The sequence below is a fragment of the Lissotriton vulgaris genome, chromosome 2_1 (genome assembly GCF_964263255.1).
Source record: "Lissotriton vulgaris chromosome 2_1, aLisVul1.2, whole genome shotgun sequence".
Classification (NCBI taxonomy): Eukaryota; Metazoa; Chordata; class Amphibia; order Caudata; family Salamandridae; genus Lissotriton; species Lissotriton vulgaris.
Genome location: NC_141687.1, coordinates 566,176,567 through 566,190,368, shown reverse-complemented (window position 1 = coordinate 566,190,368; position 13,802 = coordinate 566,176,567).

The following is a 13,802-nucleotide window of genomic DNA, read 5'->3' as shown; positions in this document are numbered from 1 at the left end:
GTTATGTACAATTTCATTACCATATTGCGATGTTTGGCTAACCTTAACAGATTCTCTAATACAGAGGTTCTCCTAGCCGAACTAGCATCCTACAAAACATTTCTTGACATATTGAAATTGTACATCCTAACGTTTAAGGGCCAACGGCAAGGTCATAACCGGTGTCAAGATCCCTAACCAGACTTACCCCTCCCACTTGGGATGGGCGACAGCACGGAGGCGTACCTCAAGTGCAACTACTACCAATTTCCCTTGACTTGACGGGGGCACCTAAAGACTCGACGCCAGTTAAAGGTCGTTCGAATACTCGTGTGAGGTATCTAGAAGGTATCGTAGACCTTATCCCAACCCCACACAACTTACCGCATCTGCCGTCGCAGATGTCACTGGCCCCGGGAAATTCCCCAGGAGGGGGCTGTAACCCCTCCTACAAAGGAAGGGGCCTTGACCGCCTTTCCTTTACTTCCGGCGACCCATCCTTAGAAGGGACCGCCTCCCCATTGAGGGGCCAATGGCCACCTCTCCCGAGCGCTCCCATCCGTGTTGGGTGACGCCCACTCATAGGGATCTACTAATTAGTGCTCACCGATCATGACCTTACCGCCTACCAAAATAAATACGACAGTGCTAACTAAACCTAAGAATATATTGGCCACTATGACCGAAAGAGCATGCATACAAATTCAACACTAAGTCTGAATCTCTTTAATGGCAAAACGTACTCAAACCGACCATTCTTTATTAAACTCAACATCAACATGACACTACAACCTGTAAACGAAACAGAAGCAAAATTAATCAACTTTATTACAAACAACTGGCTGTCTTCAGGGGCTGGTGGGTGGGTCACAATTGGCTCTTCGTTCTGTCCCGAGCTCACGTGCAGCGAGGAGGTGCAGCTTCAGAGCACAAGAACAAGAGGATGTCTTCTGGTCTTGCGTCCCTTTTTATCCATCTTCAGGACGGGCGTATACCCGCCCCTGCCTGCCCCGAGGGCGTGGCTGGCTGCGTCAGTGTCTAGGCCAGCCCACTCTAGGGCGGGAACGGGCGCGCCCCAGCTACGCCGCTTCGGGCATACCAGCCGAGACGCGCCTCCCGCCCAAAAATGGCTTCCCGGGGGGATCGAGGCACTCTGCCATACGTTCGGGGGGACCGAGTTGGTCGCCCCTTTCCATATGGCCGAGATACCCGCCACCCCCTCTCAACACAATCCCCAAAATGAGGGAAACCGGAAACAGTTCTTGAAGTTTTTGGAAGTGGGATGGAGTGACCATCCCGGCCGTATTTATTAAGACAAAATTAAAAACATTAAACGTTTCATGTTATGTACAATTTCATTACCATATTGCGATGTTTGGCTAACCTTAACAGATTCTCTAATACAGAGGTTCTCCTAGCCGAACTAGCATCCTACAAAACATTTCTTGACATATTGAAATTGTACATCCTAACGTTTAAGGGCCAACGGCAAGGTCATAACCGGTGTCAAGATCCCTAACCAGACTTACCCCTCCCACTTGGGATGGGCGACAGCACGGAGGCGTACCTCAAGTGCAACTACTACCAATTTCCCTTGACTTGACGGGGGCACCTAAAGACTCGACGCCAGTTAAAGGTCGTTCGAATACTCGTGTGAGGTATCTAGAAGGTATCGTAGACCTTATCCCAACCCCACACAACTTACCGCATCTGCCGTCGCAGATGTCACTGGCCCCGGGAAATTCCCCAGGAGGGGGCTGTAACCCCTCCTACAAAGGAAGGGGCCTTGACCGCCTTTCCTTTACTTCCGGCGACCCATCCTTAGAAGGGACCGCCTCCCCATTGAGGGGCCAATGGCCACCTCTCCCGAGCGCTCCCATCCGTGTTGGGTGACGCCCACTCATAGGGATCTACTAATTAGTGCTCACCGATCATGACCTTACCGCCACAGGCCCGGATAGTTGACCGGCTATCCGGGCCCCCCACAAAAGTCCTACCTAAAGGTCATGTTTCAACGTTTTCAACCATGCTAAGAAGTCTCCTATGAGTAACTCATTTCCCACCCGAGACAAATGCACACCATCCCCTAAATACATACTGTCATCATTAATACAACCATGCGAGATAGAATGCAATGTCTTGGAACGGAACAACCTACTCACTTTGTTATTCAGTTTTCTAACAGAATGGTTCAAAGCACGAATCGAAACAGCCCCCCGCCACACTTTTCGTGGGATCATATGAGACCACGCAATTATGCACCCCGGAACTTTCCTCGCCAACCAACTCACAGTGGAAAGCATTGCCTCTAGGAGAAGTCGTCTACCGGTGGTGACCAAATCATTGCCCCCTAAATGTACTATGACTATAGACGGCGGTGACCTCGTCCGCCCTAACAAACCCTCAAAGAATGCCTGAAACTGGTCAATACAGAGACCGCCCCTTCCGTAGAAGGACATTCTGTACCCGTATTCCCCAGCTACGTGAATCATGTCACCTGCTTCGAATACGTCTGCGGCACGCCTCACGTATGAGTGGCCCACGACCCACACCTCTTTTCTCACAGCCGGTGATGTCTGACCGCTGGCCTGGTGTTGGGTCGACTGCATAGTCTGCCCCACCTCTAAGGCTTGCGTAACTGAAAACCAAACAAAAGACAAGAAGCGTGAGTACATTATTACAGCTTCACAACATGTGCAACCGCACATACCTCTTATAACAATTGGAGGACCAACGCCCCACTCTTTTTACTTGTTCCACATTAAGACCCCTGGCTGTAGCTTCAGTGGCAGCCCCTATCCGAAAGGAATGGGTCCCAAACTCGCCCGGGTCCAAGCCCGCTGCGGTAATTGACATCGCAAGCACCCGCTGAAACTGAAATTTCGTCAGTGGGGTGGCGTCCGCGTGTCTCAACAATGTCCCTCCCCATGATGCCACCCTTCGTGCTAGGTAGTCCTCTAAACACTTTACCGGACACATGGAGGACCCTGGAATCCTGCGAATGACTATGCAGTCCCCTATCCCATCTTGATCGGTTTTGGACCTGACAAAGGATACAGTCATCGTCTCACCCCTGATCTGAACGTGTTCCCGGCACAAACCCCCCACCATATCCTGTTTGTTCCTTGCCACCAGCTCACTTATCCTCATCGCCCCGTGAAATGCAAGCGTAAAAGCAGCTCGGAACAAACAGGCCTCGAACTGAGACGAGCATGTGGCGGGGAGTGTGGCCAGCAACTGGGACAACCTATCCAGACCTATCGGGCGCCTCTCGTCTACTCTGCGACCCTCAAGGCGTTGCCACCCACGCAGCGCTTTCTGTACCACAAAAGACGCTGTCGGGTCCTGGATATTATGAGCCCTGGCAACAAAGGAAATGGCAGCACGATGCCTCTGGGCTGTAGCCACCGACTTCCCAGCCCTACGCAAAGACATCAGAAAATGTACTACCCAATCCTCATGCCCCCAAAGCCCCCCTCTCTCAGTCCCCAAAAAGGCTAAATAGGCCCGAAACGCCCCTTCATATGCCTTCCTCGTCCTTGGTGCTAGACTCTCTCCCACGAGGTAACGAAGTTCGGGGCACCGAGAGACCAAAGAGCTTCGGGAAAGGGTGCCGGCTCTGGGTCCGCTGAGGGAAGGAAACCCGAGAAAGCCTGCATTTGAAAACGAGACAGTGCATCAGCCGCCTGATTCATCACCCCTGGGACATGTTTCGCTCTGAATACCACGTTCAGTTGCATACACACTAAAACAATTTCTTTAAGCAGCCTTAAAATCATTTTACAACGTGCTGCCTGACTATTGATGCATTCTACAACGGTCATATTGTCAGACCAAAATATGACAGAGTGATTTTTGAATCCATCGGGCCAGGTTCTGAGGGCCACCAAAATGGGAAACAGTTCAAGGAAAGCAATATTACTCGTCAGCCCCTCTTCATGCCACCATGTTGGCCACCTTTGTGCCGACCATTTTGTGCCGAAGATGGCGCCAAAGCCCATGCTTCCCGCTGAATCCGTCCATAGACCGAGCTCTTCAGAGGACAAGGCTGGTTTGTTCCAGACGACTCGACCATTGAAATCCGCCAAAAATGCTAACCAAATACGCATGTCTTGGCGGACCTCAGCCGATAGTCTCGTGCGATGATGACCCTCCTTTAAGCCGACCATCGCCTGGGCAATTGAACGGGAAAAGGAAGGGCCATTGGGATCACCCTCAGGGCAAAATTCAACTTCCCCACCAATTGCTGCAATTGATGCAGCGTAACCTTAGATGCATTTATACACATTTGCAGGGCTGCCCTGAATTTCGACAGTTTGGCAGCTGGTAAACGAAAACAACCCTCACTAGAGTCCAACTCGATCCCCAGAAACTCGAGGCAAGTCGTGGGACCCACAGTTTTACCTGGTGCCAATGGCACGCCAAATCGATCCATTAATACACAAAATTCAGTCAAGGCCCGGGCACATTCGTCCTCCCCAGTGGCCCCAAGGAACAGAAAGTCATCAAGGTAATGCATCACATTTCGAAAACCCGTTTCCTTCGTGTAGACCCATTGTAGAAAACTACTGAATTTCTCGAAATATGCACAAGATATAGAGCACCCCATCGGCATACACCTATCCATGTAATACGAACCTTGAAACATGAATCCCAGAAGACGCTGGTCGTCCGGGTGTACCGGGAGCAAACGGAACGCTGACTCGATATCTGATTTCGCCATCAGCGTCCCGGGCCCCAGGCGATTTAAAATGGCTACGGCCTCATCGAATGATGCGTACCGTACCGAACATACCTCTGGATCAATTGCATCGTTCACAGAAAGTCCATGAGGAGCTGATAAATTGTGGATCAATCGAAACTCACCTGGGTCCTTCTTGGGGACCACCCCTAAAGGAGAACAGACAAAATTCTGTACCGGGGGAACACTAAACGGGCCGGCAACCCGACCTCGGATAACCTCTTTCCGGATCTTATCCTGCACTACAGTCGTATGCTGCAAGACGGAAAGTTGATTTTTGCACGTCCCGACACCCTGAAAGTCCCCCACCGGGATGCGGAAACCATATGAAAAACCGTTCCGCAGCACCCCAGCAGAAGTACGATCTGGGTATTCGCTGAGCCAGGGAATCATCGCCAAGGTATCAATCGGGGTTGGTAAAGGCGCCCCTCGGACTACATTAGACCTGTTTGGCGCCTCCTCTACCCCCATTCTCACCCGTTCTGGCTCTGCACGAGGACTCAGGATGGGGTGCCCCGCAACCACTACATTCGTGCTTGAACTTACACGATCCCGGGGGCCTAGTACATTTACCTTTGTTGAAATTGAAACAGAAACCCCTCTTCCCTGTATTGCCGGCGGGTCTCGGATAATCGTCGGTACCCGTACCTGACCGAAAGGGCGTCCCCCCATATTGGCGGGAGGACTCACCAACAGTACTCCCCACCAACGGCATTCTCAACATTCCTGACTCTTTCATTTTATCCCATGTCAAAGAATCATAACAGTCCCAGGTTAAACTTTTGTTATGCTCCATCGCTTTCCTGAAAAGGTTGTCATAACAGAACCATTGGTTACCTTGGTGCGATGTCGAGTACCCCATAATTCGTGACTGATATACTGGAAACTCAGGGAGCAATTCGGGCCTACGTTCCCCCAAAATTGACGTAAAAATTCCCCATGCATTGCCCCAGTTGCCAATATTTTCATTCACTTTAAAGGCGGCCATTTTTGCGCGCCAAACACTCGGATGCATCAGATCCTTTTGACCCTTAACAGTTTCAACTTCATAATGATCAACAAGCAAGGAGAAAATGTTTACATATTCCCCCGCCCAAATCTTCTCCTTTATTGCCAAAGGAACATGTTGCCCCAATTTTTCTCTACGAGAGAAAAGAGAGGGTGTTGACTCATCCCTAGCGATCGGCAATGGCCGCTTACCTGCACCGGACGCTGCTTCCGCCACTCGTGGCTTGTCTATCACCGCAGCCGGCGCGGGTACCTTGGCTGCATCACGTTTCTCGCGCAACTGTTTCATCAATGCTTGCGCTTCGGCAGCCGTGGCGCCCTCGCTACTGTCGCCCAACCACGCTGCTAGCTGTGCCGCCAACTCGGGAGGCATATCCTCAGTGGATGTCGGGGTGACTACGACGGGAATCGGATTCCCTTCCTCCGGTACCGGGGCCGGTACCGGGGCTGGCGCCTCGAGCGGGGAACAGGGAACCGGGACGTCTCCCCCGGCTGGCCCCCTTCTCGGCCTCTTTGGCTTCCCTCCAGCCGATGGACGCCCCGATCCCTCCTCCCCGTCTCGCTCCGCCAACCGCTTCTTTATTTCGGACATCTCCTTCATGAGGACTCGAACCATCTGGTCGGTCGTCATTCTCTTCGCGCCTTTCTTGGGCATCTTTCCAACGAAGTATCTAGAAGACAAAAAGAAAGATCAAAACGCTCAAAATTGGCTCTTCGTTCTGTCCCGAGCTCACGTGCAGCGAGGAGGTGCAGCTTCAGAGCACAAGAACAAGAGGATGTCTTCTGGTCTTGCGTCCCTTTTTATCCGTCTTCAGGGCGGGCGTATACCCGCCCCTGCCTGCCCCGAGGGCGTGGCTGGCTGCGTCAGTGTCTAGGCCAGCCCACTCTAGGGCGGGAACGGGCGCGCCCCAGCTACGCCGCTTCGGGCATACCAGCCGAGACGCGCCTCCCGCCCAAAAATGGCTTCCCGGGGGGATCGAGGCACTCTGCCATACGTTCGGGGGGACCGAGTTGGTCGCCCCTTTCCAAATTTGCTTGGCGGCGGCAATCTGAATCACCTGCAGTCTCGTGAATAGGCAATCTGCCGTGCCCACAAATAGGTAGTTCATACGGATTGTCATCTGAGCACCGACTATGGTTCTTTGCCAGGCCATTGGTACCCACTTCAACAACCTTCTCAACAATTTAAGAATGCCGAAACATTTACCTCAGGTGACTTTGACATGTTCTTGCATTGAAAGAGAATGATCAATAATGATCCTAAGATTTTTTGCTGATTTCATTGGAGAAGGCATGTACCGCAGTGAGTCTGACTACCAAGAGCAAGATCTCAGTTCTGTCTGCATTTACTTTTAGATAATGAGCGGTCATCCATCCTGCCACTTCAGTGAGGCACTTATGTAGATTGCCTTGTATTTTATCTTGTTTCTCCATCAAAGAAATAATCAACTGTGTATCATCCGTGTAAGATCAGATATTAAAGTCCCATTTCCTCACAATGTTAGCCAGTAGAGCCACATAAAAGTTAAAACGAGTTGGGCACAAAGAAGAGCCTTGTGGAACTCCACATTCGGATTTGTGAGAACCGGATCCCAGCTGAACTTTGTAGGTTTTATTCTTTAAAAAATATAAAAAAGCATGTTAATCAGCATACTGTGTGAGGCAGTATTACTTGCTGCTGTTCATCTGGTAGGATCAGGTCAGTGCCATTATCCTGATCAACTACTAATCTAATGTCATCCATTACAGCTAAAGGCAAGTAAATGGAAAGATTGGAGGTATTGGTTCCATGTTTTTTTCCTAGGAAAAAAGAGTGTGACTTCTTTCCAAATCTCTGGATTAGTTGCTTCTGCAAGGGATTGGTTCCAAATGTGAGTAAAATAGGGGCATAGTGTAGAGACTAACAGACAGCAAATAATATGTGGACAGGAATCCAGAGGAGAATCGGATTTTACCTTCATCATCAGCTTTAAGATTTGTTCTTCTGTGAATGACTCAAAGCCTCCCAGAAGGATGGTGGAATCTGGGTGGCGGCCCATAGATAACCAAGGAGATTCCTCTAGAGATGGCTGGGCCTCGAAAGATGAATATATCTTTTTACTTTTATCAGGAAGTCATTTCCGATTGTTTCACAGTGAGCTTCAGTTGGGAGATTTGTTTGAGATAAAAAAAAAAAGTCGGCTGAGCAATTTCCTGCACAATTTTAAATAATTCTTTGTCAGAGCTTCTGTTTTCCGCTATTATTTTAATAAAATATCTCTTCTAGGTCTCCTAAGAACTTGATGATACTTTTTCAGTTCTTCTTTATATTTTCGATGATCTGTTTAATTTCTCAAAAACCTCTGCTTTTGTTTGAGGCTTTTGCATATCCTTTTAGTTAATCTGAGTTATTATTCAGAAGGCTGGATTCTAAAGTATATATTAAAATTCAAAAGAGGACATTTATCTAATCAACTCAAATCACTGAATTTAAAGATTCAATTTGTTTCAGGATAGGTTTCTCCTTATCATTCAGGGGAAGAAAGAAATGATTAGAGAATGTTTCCTTAGGTATGCGACTCCAGGGTCCATTCGTGACTGAAGAGGGTTCCACGGAGTTATTCTTATCATTAGGGAGTGTAACCGAGAATGTAATTAGAAGATGGGCTGTCAAAGTTAGTGGAATGGTATTCACAATCTTTAACAGTTTCAATATTGGAAAATAGAAGATCTAATGTATGGCCTCCTCTGTGCACAGGACCAATAATCCATTGTTTGAGTTTGAGTATGCTCATCATTCTCCAATTGTTTACATACCTCATCCTCATCTTTCTTTTCGAAGTGTATGTTAAAACCTCCAATAACTAAATAATGATCATGCTTTACACTTAATGAGGTTAATTGTGCAAGAAGGTCATTGGTCAGATTGGGGTCATGACCAGGAGGTCTGTAAAGAACAGTGACTCCAAACAACTGTCGTTCTTTGTGGGTAAGCTGGAAGGCTAAGAATTTCCAACCCTTAGACAGGGACTTAAGTTACACCGAGCATGTAAGTGACTACCCCCTCCTGGGTGGTCATTCCTATCACAGCTCAAAATCATATATACTATAGGTATCGCCGCTGAAATTCCTGGTAGTGTGGATACCTTCTTAAGCCAGGTTTCAGTAATAAATACTAGATCTGGTTAGAGTCTGAGATCAAGTCCCAGATATCAATTCAATGTTTCGGCAAGGACCTGACATTAAAATACAAACAATTTAAAGTAGTAATATGCAAGAAAAGAAGGGTCAAGACAATTGGATCCCGCATTTGCCAACAAGAAGTTAGGCAAAATTCAAATGTTACTGATGGTGTAATGAACCCAGAGTAAAAACGCTTCTAGACTCCTAATTGAAAAACTATTTCCAAGACAAAATAAAATATTGGTGGTTCAGCACCCGCAGTTGGTGGAAATGTATAATAATATGCTTTTACTACCCACATAAGTAAATACAATCCCCAGCACACGTCTTCAAGTTTAGAAAAAGCAAAAGTGATATGTGATAGTGCATGCAATTCAGAAACACAGTAGTCGTAATCCTTTCTTTATTCTTTTCCTTTTTTTCCCCGTTAGTCAAAGAGTTCTTAACCTGGGAAATTGTCCCGTGACCTTTTCAAGGCTAAGTAAATAAACAGAGAAAAAATAGTCAATGTCACACCTTACAGAAACTGGCGTACTTTTGACACCTCCAAACATTTCACCGTGACTGAGTATAGTTCCAATCTCAGATTGGGAACATATAAGTGAAACATGCACATTGTGGATGCGGAAAATAATAAAGAAAGGAAGGATTATAACTACTGTGTTTATAAATTGCATGCAGTATCACATTTCACAGACGTGGGCTGGGGATTGTATTTACTTGTCTTGTTGTGTTGGCCTAGGCCACAATTTTGGGGAGGTTGGTGGTTCTCTTCACTTTGCAGCACAGTTATCTGATATTGTTCTATCTGTCAATACATGTGTGACATCTCCTGAGTGGCACCAGTTTACCTAGTTATATACCAACGATCTTTGTAACCTTGCTTATTCATAGGTGACATCTTTTAATAGTGAAATGATTAAGAGGGACAAAGAGGCTGAGGATCTATTTAATAATTTGTCTGGGAATAATGCATCCACTTCAATTGCACAGGGTGGGAACGCACAGGGACAAGAAGGTCTCAGAGAAAAATTCATACGATTAGAAAGGTTGAGAAAGAATGAGATGTCCAAGTGGTGGGATGGTGCCACTTTGCAACAATATATTAAAGTTCAAAGAATTACAAGGGGACCATGGGTCATATGTATCACAAAAGAGCTTTGCGATTCTCAAATTTCGAATTTTAGCAAATCTCAATTAGCGAATCACAAAATACAATGTATGTAGGATTTGCTAAATAATTTGCTAAGCCTACATACTCCTTAATTGTGATTTTCAAATTGAGATTAGCAATTAAGGAATACCTTCCCATTCATTCCTTTGGCCTAGGAGGCCCTTAGGAATGAATGGGAAGACATTCTCAATTTGCGATTAGCAATGTGATAATCGCAAATTGAGAATGCAATTTCAAGGTTGCAAGGGTGCTAAAAGGACACCCTGTTGCACCCCTGAAATATGCATGTGTGCACATTTTGCGCATATACATGACCTAGGGTCAGGTATGTGCGACATTATAGCACTGTAAAAAAAATCAAAAGTGCTTTTTTAAAGAAAATCGCAAATTACCACCAACTTGAAGTTGGTGGTAATTTGCAATTCCCTAAGGCCAAATAGCAGATTTCTGGTGCTTCCAGAGTTGCATTTAAGGAATCACAATTTGCAATTCCTAATTGTATTCGCAAAACAGAGAATCGCAAATTTTGCAATCTCTATTTTGCAATGGCCTTTTGGGATGATACATCCCAAAAGGGTGTTTCCAATTTGCAAACGAGCCAATTCTGAGAATCGGCCCATTTTCAACTGGGATAAAGGCTTGATACATTTGGCCCCATGATCCAAATAATACCTACGTATGATGACGTAGACAAAGACCTACTGGTCACCTGGGAAAAAGAACTGACTGATAATTCTAACAGATTGATGGGTATCCTTATTGAGAAGTGTGACATGAAGGCTACAGGATTACAAAAAGAAATTGACTTATTGGAGTTAGAAATCAGGCAACTTAATCTAACAGAGGCAACAGAAAAGAACTACGCTATACTAAATTATGTGATGCAACAACATCAATCAGATATCAAACAAAGGAAAACCAAAAAAGAGATGAGTATGATGATTATATGAATGGCAGAATTTTCCCCTTTGCCAAAAATTATGATCAACTAATACCTAAAGACAATCAGGAAATAGCGAAAGACGGGCAATCCATTAGGTCTACTTCCACATCTTAGGATACTCCGGTAAAGAGCGGCAGTGAGTCAGACAGAGGAGCAGGATCACACTATGCTTAGAACAGTGAGAACAATTTGAATAAAACAATACAAGTACAATAAATAAACAAGCATTTACAATGCAACGGTTTCGCCTTTGGAAAAGTTATAGCTATTGGCATTGTAAATGACAACATTTGTATTTATGTGTTGGTTTTGAAAACAGATAAATAAATGGCATTGTCATTTACATTGCCAATAGCTTAATCTCTCGCAAATGTGAGACCTAACGTACCCTACGGACGAGCTCAGCAGACAGCAATTACTATCAAACACACACACCCAGATCCAGCCACACACACACACACCCAGAGCCACACACACACACACCCAGAGCCACACACACACACCCAGAGCCACACACACACCCAGAGCCACACACACACCCAGAGCCACAGACACACACACACCCAGAGACACACACACACACCCAGAGACACACACACACACACACACCCAGAGCCACACACACACACACCCACCCAGAGCCACACACACGCGCACACACACCCAAAACCACACACACCTACCCAGAGCCACACACACACACACACACCTACCCAGAGCCACACACCCAGAGCCACACACACACACACACCCAGAGCCACACACACCCACCCAGAGCCACACACACACTCAGGAGAGCAAGCACAGCGAGGGGGCAGGGAAGCAAGCACAGCGAGGGGGCTGGGACGCAAGCACAGCGAGGGGGCAGGGAAGCAAGCACAGCAAGGGGGCAGGGAAGCAAGCACAGCGAGGGGGCAGGGAAGCAAGCACAGCGAGGGGGCAGGGAAGCAAGCACAGCGAGGGGGCAGGGAAGCAAGCACAGCAAATTATTTAAGATTGTCTTATAGAAAATGTCCTAATAAGCAGACAAGCTTTTGTATACGTATTGAGTTGTCATATCATTCACTATAACTTGTCACAATTTGCAAGTAGTGTGCTGTATCGCCTTCCTAGTTTACTATGGAGCACCTTGATATTATAGATCTCTGCTGTGTGTTAACAAATGAAGATCCCCAGAGTTAACTGAAGAGCTCTGTTTATGTAATGATTTAACCTGATCGAAGGGCTTATTCAGCCTCCACATAGATGTTATATATTGGCCAAAACTGCACCTAATAACTATTGTTGTTTGCAGTATACAGGGCCAGATGAAAAAGAAAGGAATGGGTTACTTTCCAAAGCAGTCCATACTCACAGCTCAAGCCTCCCTGGAGGCTGGTATACAGGGACAAACTGATGGTTAGCAAGTTAAGTCTACAATTTGTAGTGGAAGGTTAACCAAAATATAATCAAAAGCATAGATTCGCACAGTAAGTGCTCGTCACGGAAGACAATGAACATTATCAATATTTGTTGCATCATAATATTTTTATTGAATACCAATAAAGTGAGTAAGTGACCACCTCAATTGTTTGCTCAAATAAATCTGTGATCATTTATCGCCATGTAGTTCATTCATTGCAATTGTGGCCGGAGAGCTTGACTTATTAGTTTACGTCCATTGACCAAGGTTCAAATTCAATTTAAGCCCCCTCAAAGCAATCATATTTTACCAATACATTATATGCTTTAATGCTTCTAATTAAGAGTGCAAAATTCACACACATTTTTTTAATTTCGTATAGTGGAATGCTTAGTTTTTTTGTATGCAGGGGTTATGTTCACACTTGGAAATATCTTGCAGAAATGTTTGTCTCCTTTCAGTAAGCAATCTAGCAAGATGCCTGCAATCCACATTTCACAAAAGTTAACTATAAAAAAAAACATTGTTATGTTGCTGTCCCAATTTTTCACAAGTACATTTCGGGAGGTCAAACCTGCCGGATGCAAAAGCAAGTTAAATACTGGAACATTAAGGTGTTGGGTGAAGAAAGTGACAAAATCCGAATGTTATGGCACGTCTTAACAGGTGGGATTTAGCCCACCTGATGTGCAGTTTAAGGAAACCCAATCAGTAAATGAAAATGACAGGTTCGGTTTTTAAAGCAGGAGCAATAACATACTCGCCTGCCAGCCTAAAGCAATCGACCCACAGCGACAATGCACTTTAAAGTCTTACATTCGTTTGGCAAACTTGCTCTTTGCTAAAACTTTCAAATAGGCCATGGTGTCGTTTCTAAGCTAAATGGCTTTTTATACCCAATACCTTCGTCACGGGCATGGACATTTACCTCCTAGTATGATGCACCACCTGTTTCAGTGTTAGTCTTCTATTCACCTCCTAATTTAGCATGTAATTACTGTCAGAAAATTGCATTCCATTAAGAATGACGTCATCAAAAACCTGAACAATACATACAGGGACAGGGGTGTGAGAAGATGAATAATGGGAACCTCCGCCAAATAAAGCGTGTAATATTTTAAATACATAAAATAAATCGTGAAATGTGAACTTGAACGGATGCAGAAGTAGGTGAGATGCAAGGGGTGTTGCGCTTACACCATGCCATGCAAGCTGCAGCAGTTTAAACTTAACTACTAAAGAGGGCGGTCTCAGAGAGACTACCATAGTTGCCATCAGAGTATTTTCAGAAAATAGACTGACCTTTGGGATTTGCTACCGGTTAAAGCGTTGAAAGAGGGTACCTCCCTTCCTGCACAGGGAGAGTTGGAACGCAATTCGATTGCTCCGCTTT